Source organism: Nelumbo lutea, chromosome 1, assembly GCF_056320005.1.
Source record: "Nelumbo lutea isolate HS-2025 chromosome 1, American lotus-T2T, whole genome shotgun sequence".
Classification (NCBI taxonomy): domain Eukaryota; kingdom Viridiplantae; phylum Streptophyta; class Magnoliopsida; order Proteales; family Nelumbonaceae; genus Nelumbo; species Nelumbo lutea.
In genome coordinates this window covers 59,816,836-59,833,442 of record NC_142684.1, presented here as the reverse complement: position 1 = coordinate 59,833,442, position 16,607 = coordinate 59,816,836, and the positions used below count along the sequence as shown (strand labels likewise).

The following is a 16,607-nucleotide window of genomic DNA, read 5'->3' as shown; positions in this document are numbered from 1 at the left end:
AAGCTGGAAATTGTAGTCATATGGGTAATTGGACGCAGAAATGCCATCACTTTAAATAGCAACCTCAGCTTGTTTAATTTTATGATATTTAGATGCACTCCCAACTGCCACATGTCCCATGTATACAGTGAGTGACTCAGAGTCACATATTGCTTAAAAGTCATTTACTTGCCCAAAAAAAAAAATCTTAAAACTTTCTTAGGGGAGTGGGTGACAGGATAAAATGATCAGAGCGCTTTGGGGCTAGAAAATACTTTTTTCTTGTTCCTTGATAGTTGGGTACTCGGCCCAGCGTGCACAACTGGGCATGCTTCGTTTCTGTGACCATAGAAAAAGGAGCAAATGTAAACAAAACAACCAAACTTTCGTAAGAACAGACCTATGAAAAGATAAAAGAAACAATATTCCCTTGTCTTCTCTAGGCCAATCATTCGAATACGGTGGTTTCCTCTCATGGGTGTTACCTACTGTTCATTCTCTGACCTGGGAAAAGGATATTGCCTCGAGGCTTTGTTTGGTCTCTAGCATACTGCTACTGTCCAGTCAGCTTCCTTGTTTCCACCATCTTGATTTTCTTTTGGCCTTTTCCATCTCCTAGAAAAGGTTACGACTCCCCATACACGCAAATGTTGATCAACAAGGTAAATGTTGTTTTCCAAGTCAATTCATGAATAGGCCCTCAACAATGACTGCACTCCCTAAGAAGATTAATCCCAATAATCAAAACTTATAAGCAAAAAACAGTTTGTTATTTATATATTATCTTAATCTTTAGGCAGAAAGTTAATGCATGAAATCTGGGTTCTCAGATTGCAAAGTAGATGGTTCATGTTTCACAAAGCACACTTTTAACCATAACTTTTCAATTTTCATTTTCTTTATTGTTCCTGACATGGCAGGAAATGCAATCGGCAGCAGTGTATTGAGAGTCTGGTAGGAGAAAGTGACTTGAGGAGCATATTCCAATTTTGCCAACACATACACTGAAAAGTTCCACGATTTTGAGCGTTCTTTTGGCTGGTTGGTTTACCTTTCCTGGATAAGTTCATGTACAACTACAGGAATGCGGAAGAAGCCAGCAGTGTGGCTGACTTTGCATAATTCAATGGGTTTGTATTTTGTAAAGATAATGCTATGGGGAATTAGACCATCTGATTTGATATAATCTTGATAGTTGAAAGAAAAAAAAAATCTACTTACACGTACAGCAACCTACATAAATATCTTCATGACTTCATCTCACTTACAGTCATTTATAGACATACAGTTTCATTAGTAAGGAGGTTGTGAGATCCTAATGGCTGAAACTGAAAATGGGTTTATTATAATGCATGCAAATATTGTATTATTTAATTATTTTATCCATTAAAATACAAAGTAATAAGTCATTCAGTTCAGCCATTATCAAATGGCCCCTTTGTCATCAACCTCAGCTATTTTTATCTATAAAAATAACCACTTTCTTATCTCTATTATCATCTTCACTAAAATTGCCTTTGACACATGATATACTTCGTTACTAAATGGATCAAATAAATTCTCAGAAGGTTTAACCAGTTATACAACACTTTCATCATTCAAAGGATGAGCCAGCACAAATGACAAGTAGGGAAGATGTATCCCATGGCACTTGTAGGTAAGGTTCAAAATATTGATATGCCTGACACGCTGGTAGAGGCATATTGGGCAGTATAGGTAGTAGTTGTTGTTGTTGTGTTTTTTTTTTTTGTTAAATCTAGTTCAGAGGGACCAGTTTAAGGTCTATTAATCACCCCCTGAACCGGTCAAAACTCGGATACGGGCTGATATGTATCAACATTCTGAACCTTGCTTGTAGGGCGAGCTCTGTGGAGAATCCCATTCAAACTTATCCATACTCCCTCATTCGAAGTCTCCATGTTATCACCTATTCTGAAGATCAACACTCCCCAATTATTAGTGCTCCATGTATTGCATATTCCAAAATCGTACATATCATAAGGTATGGTACGATACATACGATTCCTTTGAACCTTGATAGATGTAAAAAAATCTCATAGAATGGTCCAAGCAAAATCCACTGTTTTTAATGCTATGTTGAATTCTGGCTTGTTGGATTGAAGATATAGAATCGTATACGTGAAACTAGAAATTGATGATCCTTTGTCAAAAATAAAAGAAAAAGGAAAAAAGGGAAAATTACTGAACAGTAAAATTTGGGGTTGTGTCAAATCAGTTTCCAAACTTTAAATAATTTTTAAATGGTAAATTAATCTTTATGACATTTTTCTGACCATTTTACTCATTTTATCTGAGTGCTAAAAGAAGAAAAGGGGAAGAAGGGTTATAAAATCAGACACCGATCAAGGTACTACACAGGGCTGACTTGACACAGCCCCCAAAGTTGTGATCCTATCCCATCCTCTCATGGGTGTTGTAATTGTAATCCGAAAAACAAAGTTTGCACAGATTTGAGTGAGCATTATTTGAAAGACAGCTTTTCGGGTAAAGAGGGTATCCAAATTCAATTAAGCTGTCTATGAAGATGGTACTTTGGGCACACCCCATTTTTGATAAAGGGAGTACACCTCTAATTTAAAGCCCAAGAGGCCAAGACCATAAAAGCATCTCTTCAATTTTTGACAAGAAAGGGGCTATCTTGCATTCAAAGGCATCTTCTCAATTTTTGATTGCACACCATTCTTGCATATTCTTTCTGTGGTACTTGAATTTGGAAATTATAGAGAGGCATAGTTGGTGATAAAAAGTAGCTTTTGTGCTAGGGTTGTATAATTGCACTAAGAATAGTGAAATTTTTGACATTTTCATAAACAATGTTGAATTTTATGTGTTCTCTGTAATTGCATTATCTTTCTTTTTTTGTTTCTTGGTTTCTGGCCAGTTAATTAAAATGGATTGCTTTTGGGGTTTTGGCAAATAAAAAAAAAAGAAAAAGGTGTTGTGCATTCCATCACTTGAACCTTAGATGGACCTCCGGGTTGAAAGGAGCAAGCAATGCAATATTCAATTCAATCCAAGTTCAAGTACTGATCGATTGGTTAAGAGTTTGTCTGAGATGAACTTAATGATGCACATGTTAGGAATCCCAAGTCGCCAATTTGCCTCTAATTTTGTGCACACTAGAGAGAGAGAGATTTTCTGTATTAAATTCTTGGGAGTTGGGAAGTGGGATTGGTGAGAGATGAGCAAGGTTCACGTGTGTGGTTGGTGGGATCCGTTTGGTTTTGGCTGAGAGCCTGAAACTAACAAAGAAAGCGTGTTTGTTAAAATTGATTGTTTATATGATTAGGAGGGCCTCAGCTCTACTGCTCTACTCTCTACTGGGTGGACAATCATTGGATTCTTTCTTCTATGATTCTCTTAATTACTTTTCTTTAATCTCTTTAGTCTTTCCCATTGTGTCAGTCTTTTCTTTGCTTTTCATGAGTGGTGAGGTCCCTGGCATCCAACTCTAGGTCACACCCCAAATCATACTTTGGACTTTTTAGGCTTCTCAAATAATGTGCCGCATATTCCAACCAAATCCCACACACCGACACAGATAAGGAAGTGTTTGGTATGTTTCCTCACAATCATTCTAGTGATGATCCTCAGAATCCACTATGTTTGAATGTGGAGGAATCACCCATATGATACCCATCAACCGAGTTGGCATATTCCTCATCAAGATCCATATCTGATATGTGTATTCCTTCTTGTCATTAACTGACCCAAATAAATAGATGGGCAGGCATGGATCCAGATAGGATCCAAGTCCATATTTCCCATCTGGATGCAGATCCTGGACTTGGATGGATCCACTCCAGATTGGGCCCATCTGAAGACAAAGTCTGCATAATACTATAGTCATTTTGGCCCGGGCTTAAGTGATAAACAAAATAGAGGAGATCAAAAACATTCTCAGTAATAGGAGAAGTTGATTTTTTTTTCATAAACAGAGGTAGTTATGGGTGTGATTTACCCTATCTAAGGGGTGTAATCAAGTTGAGTTGAGCAGAAATTTGGCATATCCTGGCATACTCGACCTTACGGGTGTAAAAGTTGCGAGTTTTTGAACCAAACTTTTTATCATGGTTTTCAAAATTGGACCGGATTGGATGGCCGGACCAGAATAATCGGGAACACATTAGGTGAGTGGTTCCATTTTTCCTAAAAACCGGATTCCCCCAAAACCGTTGATTTTGGTTAGCGAATCGCTGAACCAGGTAGTTAACTGTTCGAACCGTTTGAGCGGTTTTGACCATTTTCTTTTTTTTTTTTTTTGAATTTTATTGTCAGAATGGGACAAGCGTTCAGTTTGAATGGTCGGACCGTTCAACCCGGTAACCGGACCCCTGACCGGTTCGGTCACCGGGTTGGTTTAAAAAACCATACTTTTTATTGTTCGAATTCGAGTTGAATAACTAACCAAACCTATACTGAAACTTAAATTCGAATTAAGCCTAATTTAACTCCATTACACCCTTATTCTAATTTATAACAAGGTTTTTAAAACTGAACCGGACACTAAACCGGTCAGGGGTTTGTTGACGAAATCAACGTTTTTTGGCAAAATTCTGGTTTTGAGGAAAAACCGAACCAATCACCTGACCGGTTCCCAGTTTTTCCGGTCCAATCCGGTTTTGAAAACCATGATTTATAATCCTTTTTGTCAGGCCCATCTTATAAATATATTTCAACATGTTTATTCGGCTGGTTGGACCAGTGACCTAGTGACCAGATCCTATTAACCTAGAACCTGCTAGATTGCAAAAGAGAGGAAAAAACGTTGATCTGATCAACAACCCATTTACCCTAATGGTTGAACCAATGACACGTTCAACCCATTTGTTGGGTTACTGAAGTTTTTTAAATCGTTTTTATTGTTATGGTGTCATGGTCAGACTATTGACCAAAACGGTTGAACCGGTGACTATCACCTAGAGGGAAAAGCGGTTCTACTTTTCTTGTCAGTTTTTGAAACACTGATATTATAAACCTATGTCGTTCGGGATTTTCAAATCTTGGGATTGCCATGATTATAAATCAATTATTAATTGGTTCTATATCATAGACCAGAAGACCATAACCGTCCCAATATTATCGGAATAATCGGGTCTGACCCGATTATCATATACTTGAGATGTATAATTATTATAATAAAAAATGTTTTTATGTTGATAAAGCAAGTGTGTGTTTTTAACTAAAATTATTTTATATATAAATGAGTTAAAATAGATTCGGAATTGGAATGGTTCGTTTCAGATTAAAAAATAATTAAAAAACAGTAAAGAAAATGTTGTTTGAATCGAACGGGTAGATGATTTGAATGCTAAGGTTAGCTGTTTACTGAATAAGTTGATGTCTTTTAGCCAAAGAATAGGTTAAGGGTATTGAAATGGAATTGGTTTCCGAGTTATCGATAGATCCAATCCATTAATAGTCCTACCATTTTTTTATTTTATTTTATTTTTTTTATATCTAAGTTTTAAACCCTAATCCATGGATTTTACCTTTAACTCTTCAACCCTAAACCTTAAAATTAATCTATAAAGAAACAATATCGATAGATCCAATCCATTAAATAGGTGGGACCAGCATTGGCTAATGACTTTTAATAATATAGCCCATACTGGTTCAACAGAATTACTTCTTTTTTTCTAAAACCGAGATGAAATTTTTGTTTATTTCCAACAGACTTTTTGGTATTTATGTATATATTTTTTGGCCACGTGAAGCGATACTAATGTGGACAATTAATCAAAACCATGCACATATACGATGGACTGATAAATGGGACCCTTGGGAGTTGACAATTAAGACAGTTTTCTTTGTCTCCCAAAGCCTCATTTCGTACACCTATTAACTTTTGGTCAGTGTCGATTAATGTGGACAATTAATCGACACGTATCGGCTCATATCGGTTACTGGTTTAAAGGGTAATAAGATTTTAAATCGGTCCCTTTGAATTGATTTCAAAAAAAAAAAAAAAAAAGTGAAATATAAAAAAAAAAAAGCACCAATACATACCGATATATCGGCCCGTGTTGATATTTAGAAATCCAAATTGATAAATAAGGATGAAGAGTGTAAATGCCGTTCAGTGTTTTTCAGTTTTATTTCATGTGTTTGATACGAATGTATTTTTATATTGATAGTGACAATAAAATGCAAATTTTAAGACATGTTTGCATTCTAATGAGAGCAAAAGCTTACATGTATATTTGCATCCAAAGAATTGGATGCAATCTTTGTACTCTAGTTGTTCAATGTAAAATAGGTGGATTAAATTCAGCTCGGGATTCTTGTATGCACTATCACAACTAAAAATCATTTGGCAAGATTACAAAACTAATCCAATAACCTGGATTAAACATATTTGTTATCAGAACATTATCAAACAAAATTATCCCATCTGATAATGAAATTTAGGCTGCGTTTGGAAATGATGCAAATAAGTGTGAAATTAAATATGTAGAGTGTAAAATGGTTAATATAAATTGTAAAATTGGATTAATTTTGCACTGACAAATTTACCTTCTTACCAAACAGACTTTTAGCTATAATGAATGCAAGCATGAATTCCAATAAAACATATGCTTTTTTTTAATCGAAAGTCCATTTGAATGTAAATTTACTTCTTTTTTATTGATGTAATTTTACATCTTATTATCAATGTAAACATGCATTGGTTTGTCATTTGTCAATGCATAAATGTAATATTGCTAAATACAAGCAAAAGTGAATTATCAGAGTACAAATTTACTATGAACCGGGATTTACACTCCATTGCATTGTTTCCAAATACATCCTTATGAGTAAAAATGGTTCTTTAGATAAATAACTTACCAAAAAGCGAATGATCAGGTAAGAGGGTTTTTATTGATTCCTCCCACCTTATAAATATGATTTATCCACTTGATAATAGTGACAACTGGGAGATTTTATCAAAATACAAAGGAGTATTGTATCATACGTGGGGGTTTTGATAAATAAAACCAAAAAATTAAATAAAAAAATATGAGATCGATGGGAGCAAACCATAAATTTTTCAAGGATTTTAATTGAATTGCCAACTCAGATGGCAAGTGTCAAAAAGAATGCGATTTTTACGTGGTGAGCCTGGACAAACCCAGACATTTCTGAACATACCCAAGGGCTTTTGGCTGCCAACAGAAGGGTATATAACTAGGAATCGTTGAGTTACTACGTGACCCCACCAAATCAACGCTCTGCAGAGCTACAGCTTGGTAGGACCCTGAACCCAGTTGATTCCTCTAGTTTGGTCCATTCTCTCACGTCAAAACCAATATGATTGGATGATTCAGCCAAAGCCATGCCCAGCCAGCCATTTGTAGATTTTCTTTGTGCTTTTGTTGAGTTGTTTTCCTAAGAGCATTATGGGCCATAATAGAAGCCCAATTATTGCAGAATTGTTTTCCAAGTTGTCTCATTTTGTTAGTAATTTCTTCTTAACTAGTAACAGAAGTAAGGTTTTCTAATCAGGTCAAGTAGGGGGTTTCCTTACACCACATAACTTGAAGTCATCATGTTGGATTAGGGTTAGGGTTGGAGGTTCAACAACACGGGTTAAGTTGGGTTTATCTCAACGACCCGGCCCAGCTTATGGAAGGCCAAACAGCTAAACGTGGCCTGTTAGGGAGGGCTGAAGCATTCATTGAACTGCTTTTGGATAAGCCACTGAAAGAAAGCTTCGGTGGAAAGCCCTATTTCTAGCCAAAAGACAGCTATTTTGGGCTTTCTAGGGTTTTCACCAAACATACTAATGGGCTGTCTAGCCATGAGCACAGCTCATAAAATGCCTGCCCTAGTAGTAGAATGCCATCAATTTTCTAGTGTTAAAAGATGAACACATGTAGGATTCTCTTACAGTTACAGAATACTAAGTGGAGGATAAGCTGCATAAATTAAGCCCTAAAAGGAGCTCTGGTTTTATATTAATTGCTATTTTCTTTTTTGGGCTAGTGGAAATCCTAACATGAACAGAATTCGTACATGAGTTTTGCTTTCCATTTCATTCATTTCTTTTGGCTAATGGATGGTATCATTAGGCATATTTTACTTCATTAGGCAACTGGGCTTGTAATGGCTCATTCTAAGTGTCCACTTGTTAGGAATCTGAAGGAGCCTTAGAGAGAGAGAGAGAGATCCAAAGTGTCTGTGATTAACTTGCTTGTTTATTTGTAACAATGCTGCATAAAAGCTGCAACCCATACCATATAAACAATGCTTAATGAATCCTGTGAACCCACTACCTGACAAACATTGGATTCTTTCTTTTTATGATTTTCTTTATCACTTTTACTTGATTCTTTAATCTCTTTCTTATTATACCAGCCCTTTCTTTCCACCAGAACTGGGGCTAACTGAACCATATCAATTGCTTATCTAGGCCAGTTCTAATAGGGACCAGCTTTTGAGGCCACACAAATCCCAATCCACCATGGCACGTTTTTGGTGTCCTGGATGCTAGGGGCTACTGCTAATGTTTCATCTGGAGTAGGGGCTTGGCTAGGAAGATAGTCGTCAGGACAGCCAGCCTTTGTATAAAAACTTTAGTCAGGTCTAGCTAGTCTATTATATAGTAGGACCAACATGAGTACAAGACAAATTCTAACCATCTTTTTGATAGATATATAGGGGTCCTTCCCTCGTGTATTGCAGGAATATAATACATTAAAATTTTAAGGCATCCATATGAATGAGGGCACTCCACTCTTGGGTCATAATGGACAACCCATGGTTTGTTTCATAAAATCATTTATTCTCTTCATGACAAAAGAAATTTTGTTTATTCCTATAGATCTTGTGTCTCGTTAATAAAGGGTTCTTCTGGCTGCATGGAGGGATGCTAGTTTAGATAATCCATGACATGCATTGGATGGGGTTCCCCTCAGGAGGGTTGATAATTGGATAGTATTTTTCTGTTTGAACTTCACTCTGCACATCTGTGAAGCTCAGTCTTGGAACTGTTGAAATAAGATAACAGTGGAAGAAGACTAATTCACTTTTGTCATGTTGGGTAAGTCCCTTGGGCTTAATTTGCACATGTGAAGAGGGAATGAGGTGAGGTGATAGAAGAAGAGCAAGTTGACCCCTTTGGATATATATATATATATATATATATATATATATATATATATATATATATATATATATATATATATATATGCCAATTCAGCTGCTGAGTATTAGCAAAAACTTGTGATTGGACTTGTGATCCTGGGAAATTTTAAACAAACCCAAGAGAATCAGATTTTGGTTGTCTTCAGATGGATAAAGATTGAGGACAGGAGTGCATAAGATGGCCCTACCATATCAGCTCACTGCAAAGCTATAGCTAGGACCCACAATTGATCCAGTGATGAGTGGATCCCTCCTTAAAGTTTTAAGAATCTCTTGTGTCAAAACCAGCTTGATTGGATGGTTCAACCAGGCATTTGTAAAATTTCTTGTTTTTTTCTTTGTTTGTATTGGGCTTTCTTCCACTTTCATCATTCCAAAGTGTGCACTGGATCTTCCTTTTCCCATTGAAAACAGTGTGAATTGTTGGAACTATGGAAAGAAAAGCCAAGACATTGTTATGGGTGTGGACCACTAGCACATTTATGGACCCGAATCATCAAGACCTTGGATAATAATACATCCAGAAAGAATTTCATAATTTGGAGTTGTTCTTCAATTTTGATTGAATCCACCCACTAAGAAGTCATTTGGTAGCTACTAAGATAAATTCCCAAAGCATAATGAAAATATGATCTTAGATTTAAGAATGGCTTAAATTTAGGGTTATGTTGTTGTTGGTATGTAATAAAACTTTTTAATGGGTAAAATAATCACACCCCAATTAAATTTCTGTTTGCTTCATCTTTCAAAAATTAAGTAGGCTTAAGTTTCTGACATACTAAATGAAACATTATAAGATTTGGAATAGTTTCCACATTCCACTTTCAGCTCCTATTTCAGCAGTTAGCAAATGCTATCTAAATCAGGCCTACCCAAAAACAGATGGCCTACAAAATACAGCCCATTCCTTGTACATAAGATTCCCTTCCCATTTTGTCCATTTGCTTTAAGTTAAAAGGTGATATCTTTTTGCTTAGTTTGTCTGTCAATGATAGCAATGTCATCTCCAAGATGATAAATGCTGTAATATATAAAGGAAGAACAACTCAACTCAACCCAGACTTAAACCCAACTATTTGGGGCTGGCTACATGAATTCTGTCCTCATTGTTGTGAACTATCAAGATCCCCTTTTTTTCTATCGGATTATAAGCCAGCCCATTTAATACTAAGCAGTATTGTGCACAGTTACATGAAATATACTACCCAACTATTTGGGGCTGGCTACATGAATTCTGTCCTCATTGTTGTGAACTATCAAGATCCCCTTTTTTTCTATCGGATTATAAGCCAGCCCATTTAATACTAAGCAGTATTGTGCACAGTTACATGAAATATACTAAAAAATCAGCAAATAAATTAAGAAAAAAAAACCCATTTAATACTAAAACATTATGCTTCAAGGCATACAATAGAATGAGGTTCTGATCAAATTGTCGTCCATAAGAGCAAGCTTCTGTCACCATCACAAAAGGAGGAGAAAATAGATACAAAACAACCAGACTTTTGTGTAGGAAGAGAATTTTCAAAAGATCACACAAGCAATATTCCATTGTCTTCTTTAGGCCAATCATTCGAATGTAGTATTCATTAGCTTGCTCTATCTTGATTACTATTCATTCTCTGACCATTGAGAAATATTGTTCCTTGTGGGTTTGTTTGGTTTATTGTACAAGATTATTCCCAGTCTGCCTCCTTGTTTCCACCCTCCTGAATTGCCTTAGGCCTTTTCCAGCTATCTCAGAGGAAAAAAGTTGCATCTCCCATAAAATATGCAAAAAAGTTTATCAACAAGCTTGATTTTGTTTCCAAGTCAACTAGTGAATAGGTTCATAGTCCTCAAATTTCTAATTAGGATCGAGCTGTTTTGTTTACAACAAGGATTTCTGTTAATATGTAGATGAATAAGAGTAACCAATCACTCACTTAAGATAAATTGTTCACAAATTTTGTTGAATAAGTGACGATAGCAGAATAGTTTTCTTGTATCTTCGTTCATCAGATTGTACATATGCTGACAATTATATTCCATGAAATCCATATTCTAGGGATAACATTACTGGTTTATGTTTCATCATTCTATTCTATTCAGCTACATCTTTCATCTTTTCAATTGTTGTTTCTGATAACCAGAATGCAATTGGCAGCAGTGTATGGAGTTGAGAGTCTGATATGGGAGAGCCACTTGAAGAGCAGATTTCAGTTTTCCCAGTAAAAGACTGGAACCTGCTGGATTTTAATTAAGAAAACTCTCTTGGCTCACTGTAAAAATTCTAATTTTCTTTTCCTGGACAAGCATGCAGACAACCAAGAGAAGTTAACTGTGCAACTGACTGTTCATGAAAAGAGCCACTCAGTTAGAACAAAGGAATCCTGTCCTGGAGCCCTCCTTTTTCCATAATGGAATTGCTTCCTGAAGATATGTCAAGGAGAACTGTACCATGTGATGGCCTTAACAGTTGAAAACAAAATGACTGCTTTTTGTTTGTAATAATTACTACAATAGGTAAAGAATTAAATGTATTCTCATTTGTATGACCTCTGTGTTACAAGAATCAAAGTGGGTTTAGATAGATGATTAAATCTCAAGGAAATGTTGAAACTACAACCTACCAAGTTCAATACCAAATCTTGGCAAATATGATCCTAACCCTTATATGTGGTGGGATACGTGAGAGGTGTTCTTCAAAGTGAATTGTTTTTCTTGTTGGGAGTTCTAAAAACAAAACAAAATCAATCAGCTGGTTTGCAAATAAATTGGCTCAAAACATGTTCTTTGTTGTATATATGTATTTTTTGTTTCCAAAACTGAAACCAAACACATGTTTTTGAATTTCTAGTTTAATATCATGTTCCTTAAATTATATAATTTGTATATTAAACTAATAAAAAAAAATTGTATAGGTCCATTGTTTGGTGTATTGGTAAAATTTCAGGCTGAAAAACATGAGAAAATGGGTCCAAAGTATGAAGTGGCCACTTTGTGCAAAAATGCTAGAAGTTAGGTCTATGTCCAGTCCACCCCTCCCAAAACCCCAAAGGCCCAAATAGCTGGGACCAACATTGGTAATGGCCTTTTATTACTCATATTAATTAGTACAATGCACAACATTCCCTAACATAAAATCTTTTCTCACTGCCTTATTATATTCTTTTATAAAATTTTATAAATGGATATTATATTTATATCCTTTTTTTTTTTTTTATCTTTCGTTCATTCTCATTCATGTAGTTCTACCATCTCAACTACTTTTCCTCTTCCCACTTATCACCTACTACTGCTACCCAGAAGTTTCTCAACTGCTTTTATTTATGTTTTATCATTTCTACTTTACAACTCATCTAATTCATCATCTTACCCACAATTAATCATGGAAACACAGTTTCCTCGACTTTCCAGCATTTTGTTCTGCAAAGTTTAATTTAATCATTCATGGTGTATATGTTAGGCATCAATTAAACAAATGGGTTCATGTTGTATGTGAAAAACGAAGCGTGGACCTAAAGTCCAAATTAAACTCTTCCTTATGAGGGTCCAAATCTTTCATTTCTCTTTTCTTTCTTCTCTCTACCAACTGATGGTGGCTTAGTTGGTAAGCTGACTGGTTGTAGGTGAGATTTCGGATCAAATCCCTAGGGTTCAAATCTTTTCTTTCTTTCTTCTCTTTCTGTTTTTCTTTTTTTCTTTTATTGGCCCCTAGAATGAGCTCAAACCCAAATTGCATCTTTCCTACCATCTCTTGTGCCCAAAACTCCTATGACCAGCATTCTATCTGACATACCCCCTCAATTACTATTATAAATTGGTTGTTCAAAGCTTCAAAACATTTACATCGTTTTGTTATTTTCCTTTTCAGCTATATTTTAGCCTTAAAAATTTTTGTTTTTTGGTAAGGACCTAAGAAACTGGTGTGTAGTGGAACCAGATGATGGTATCATGTGGCTAAGTCCAAAGTGAGGCATATAACATTTAAATGGCTCAAACTAACTAAATAAGCCTCATCTTTTTGGTAGGCCAGAGCCATGTTCCATTCAACAGCAAAGTTGAGGGGAACAGAATTTCCCTCTAAACAAGGCTCAGCACTCGATAGCCAATCAAGAGAATTCCCTTTGGCCCTCCAATATAATTCCATAGAGAGTGAGTTCCAAGAAACCTTTTCCTATTCTGTGGGCTACCACCAAGAGTTAGGGTTAAAGTATAGAATAGACCACTTGTGGACTGTGGTCGATTCCAAGCACTCACACGTGAGGAATCCCAATGAGCCCTCTTCCACTTATACTGTCACGCGTGTGTGTGTGTGAGTGAGTGGTAGGTTCCTTGTAAACCCACTACTACTATCATTGGTTTCTTAATTTATTTTATGATCTCTCATATCACTTGTACTTAGTCTTTGATCACTTTCATATTCTGTAACAAAAGACCTGGCCTCCTAATCCTAGGCTGCACAATTCATATTTGAGATATTCTACTCCACATATTCTAAGATTTTCTTTCACCCAAATATAAAATAAGAACAGGAATGTTAGTAAAAAAAGCTAGTTTGTATATGCAACTCTAATGTTCTTCACCCTATATAATTAAATAAATAAAGTGGGGTCCCACCTTGTAAAATGAAAGAGTTGCATAAACTAACTATTTACCAAGAATAATTCTTTCATAAAATTAAAAAGAAAGAAAGAAAGAAACCCAATACAAGCTGCTTCAAGCTGCTGCCTTTGAGCACCATAGATTTGGTACATTATATGAACAGAGGTCCTACCATTTAATTAACACCTAGGGAGATAAAAAAACACTGAGACCCACACAGTTTCCAGATCCATGCTGTTAAAAGCAGCTGTAAGCAATAGATTTTGACTTGACCCAGATGGCTATCACTCCTCTTTAATGAAAAAGAAATTGCTGAAGGAATAGACAACTGGCCAAAATGGTCCTCAGCTCAAGACAGCCTAGCATTTCCCTTTTATCGATGGGATTTTTTCTATTGTCACATGTACTTTATAGCATGAGTTCATGGCAAACTCAAACCACCCATCTCAAGGGGGACCCCTCCATTGACCACCTGCAATATATGATGTTATTCATCTATTGGGTCCCTATCACAGTAGATGATGACTATGCCCATTAAATTTAATTTTGCTTTCTGCACACAGAGAAGGAAATTTTGTTTGTACCCAAAACTGGGGTTTTGGATCTTGTTCATAAATGCTATTTTTTGCCACGTGGAGGGATACTAAAAAAAAAACTTAATCTAGTGAGGCATATGATAGAGGACTTTCAGAGTTGACAATTGGACAGATAAATTTGTTGTCTACATAAGCTCCATATATAGCCTACATTAAATTAGGCTTTTTTTCTGTGAAGGTCAGTGATATCTTGAAGCTTTTCAATGTTGAAACAAGTGAAGAAGACTACTCCTAGCCTACTTTTGTCATGTTAGAGAAGTTACTTGAGCTTAATTGGCGCATGTGAAGGGGGAAAGCAGTGATAGATCAACAGGCCAGTTGGCCCCCTAGAGAGCTGCCAATTCATTAGCCAGCAGGTCTCAAGAAAAAAAAAAAAAATTGAGATTAGAGGAAAGATAATCGCATTTTAAATTTGGGAGCCTTAGGAGTAGGACCCACAAGGCAGTGAGTGGATCCCATCACTCTTAAGTCTTAATAGATGGGTAAGCCCCTTGAGAGCTGCCAATTCATTGGCCAGTACCACACCAGCAATTCCTCGAGAAAAATTTGAGATAGGAGGAAGAGAATCACATTAATTTTGAAATTGGAAGCCTTCGGAGGAGTTAATTAGGACCCAGCAGTGAGTGGATCCCATCCCTCATCCCTCATCCCTCATCCCTCTTAATAGATGGGTAGGACCCACAAGGCAGTGAGTGGGTCCCATCCCTCACCTGACTCTCCTAGTGTCAAAACCAACATCATTGGATGATTCAGCCAACGAGTTTGTAGACTTTTTTTGTTTTTAATTTGTGGGGAGGATTTTCTCCATTTTCATCATTCCAAAGAGTACAGTGATCTTCTTTTTCCCCATCGAGAAAGGTGTGTATTGATGGAATTATGGAAGAACCCGAGACATTGTTATGGAGAATGGACCAATTCCACATTGATCCATGGGCCCGTAGCCTATTGTGCCACACAATTCGGAGCTGTTTGGCAATTTTGATTGAACCACGGCTTCTTGTTTTCATGTGTTACTCTTATGTTTGACCAAAGCAATTTGTTTTTTTTATTCTTTACATTACTTAACCGTTGAGTTGGGTTCAGTTCATGGTACGTTTCTTACCCGTTTGGTTGACGCATTTAAACACAGCTAGGCAGAAATCAATTTCATGAGCCACTTAAGTCTGAAACCATCAAACAAGTCTCCAAACCATCAAGAAGGAGAATAAGAGTGATTTGGCGTGTGCACTACGCACAGATACAGAGCATATGTTAGTCAGTGACGTGTGATCACAAAGTCATTCTGACACGCCAACCCACTTGTTGATCATTCTCAAGAAATAAATAAAGATAGCCACGTGTCATTCAAGCCCGAGATTCATGGCTGGCCCCACAGTATAGTTCAGTCTGCATCTCATGAAATCAACTGTTAAAGAATCTATCTGTTCACTAGACTTTAACGACCAATTTCATGTCCATACTTGTGGAGGTAGTGTTTGGTTTGAAGCATGTATCAGTGGTGACATGATCTCCATATTGTATGATATGTATCAGCTTCAAAGCTTGAAAACTGAAACAATTTCAATCTGAGTATTACTACTTTGAATCATAGATACTTTGAAAGAAGCATGGGAAGAGCAAGATTGGATTCCTTTTATTTTGTTATCTAGGCAAAATGTAAGCACATTATAGTGTTGAACCTCTATGTGTTTTCCTTCAACTCAAGATATCCATTCTTGATTAATTGTTTGGTTCAATCCGATTCAATCCGGTGTGAGTCTATTATAAATGGGCCAGGTCCAATCCACTCTAATGAATATTTTAGATCAATTTGGATCAGTCTAACTCAATGTCTGGACCATTGAATCTGTTCAGAATTATTTTGATTAAGATTGGTTTCAATCCAAACCCGGTCCATTGAGACATATATTCTTATCTTATATTAGATCGGTCAAATCCAATATATCTTATTGGTCCATCCAAATTGATTTTAGACAGAATGGGTCCAATCCAAAATCGGTCCATTGACACCCTTATGTTTGGTTGATGATCTTAACTATGATCCTTAATTGTGATATGATACGTTAGCATGGTGCAATGGTTTTAGACTTTAAAATTGTACGAGACCATTTTGAATTAGTCCTAGCGTTCTCATTGTAGTTACTCCATGAGCTATGAAAGCCAGCTCTTTTTGTATATATACTGTCACAACATCCTTGGTCCTTTGCTTGCAAGCAAAAGACCCACTTCTTCTAATTTATTATCACATTGATAAGTCATCTACATTAAGATGTTTAATTCCCTAATAATTGAAGCGTG

At 36.3% G+C, this 16,607-nt stretch overlaps 1 pseudogene across 1 annotated transcript in view; it reads left to right on the top strand.

Moving 5' to 3' along the window:
• The window catches only part of LOC148874768 (E3 ubiquitin-protein ligase PRT1-like), a 59,327-nt pseudogene extending 58,020 nt beyond the window's left edge, over positions 1-1,307 (top strand). The window contains exon 8 of the transcript XR_016105866.1: positions 900-1,307. The product of XR_016105866.1 is annotated as an E3 ubiquitin-protein ligase PRT1-like (transcript). The remainder of the gene's footprint in view (positions 1-899) is intronic.
• The last annotated feature ends 15,300 nt before the right edge of the window (positions 1,308-16,607 follow it).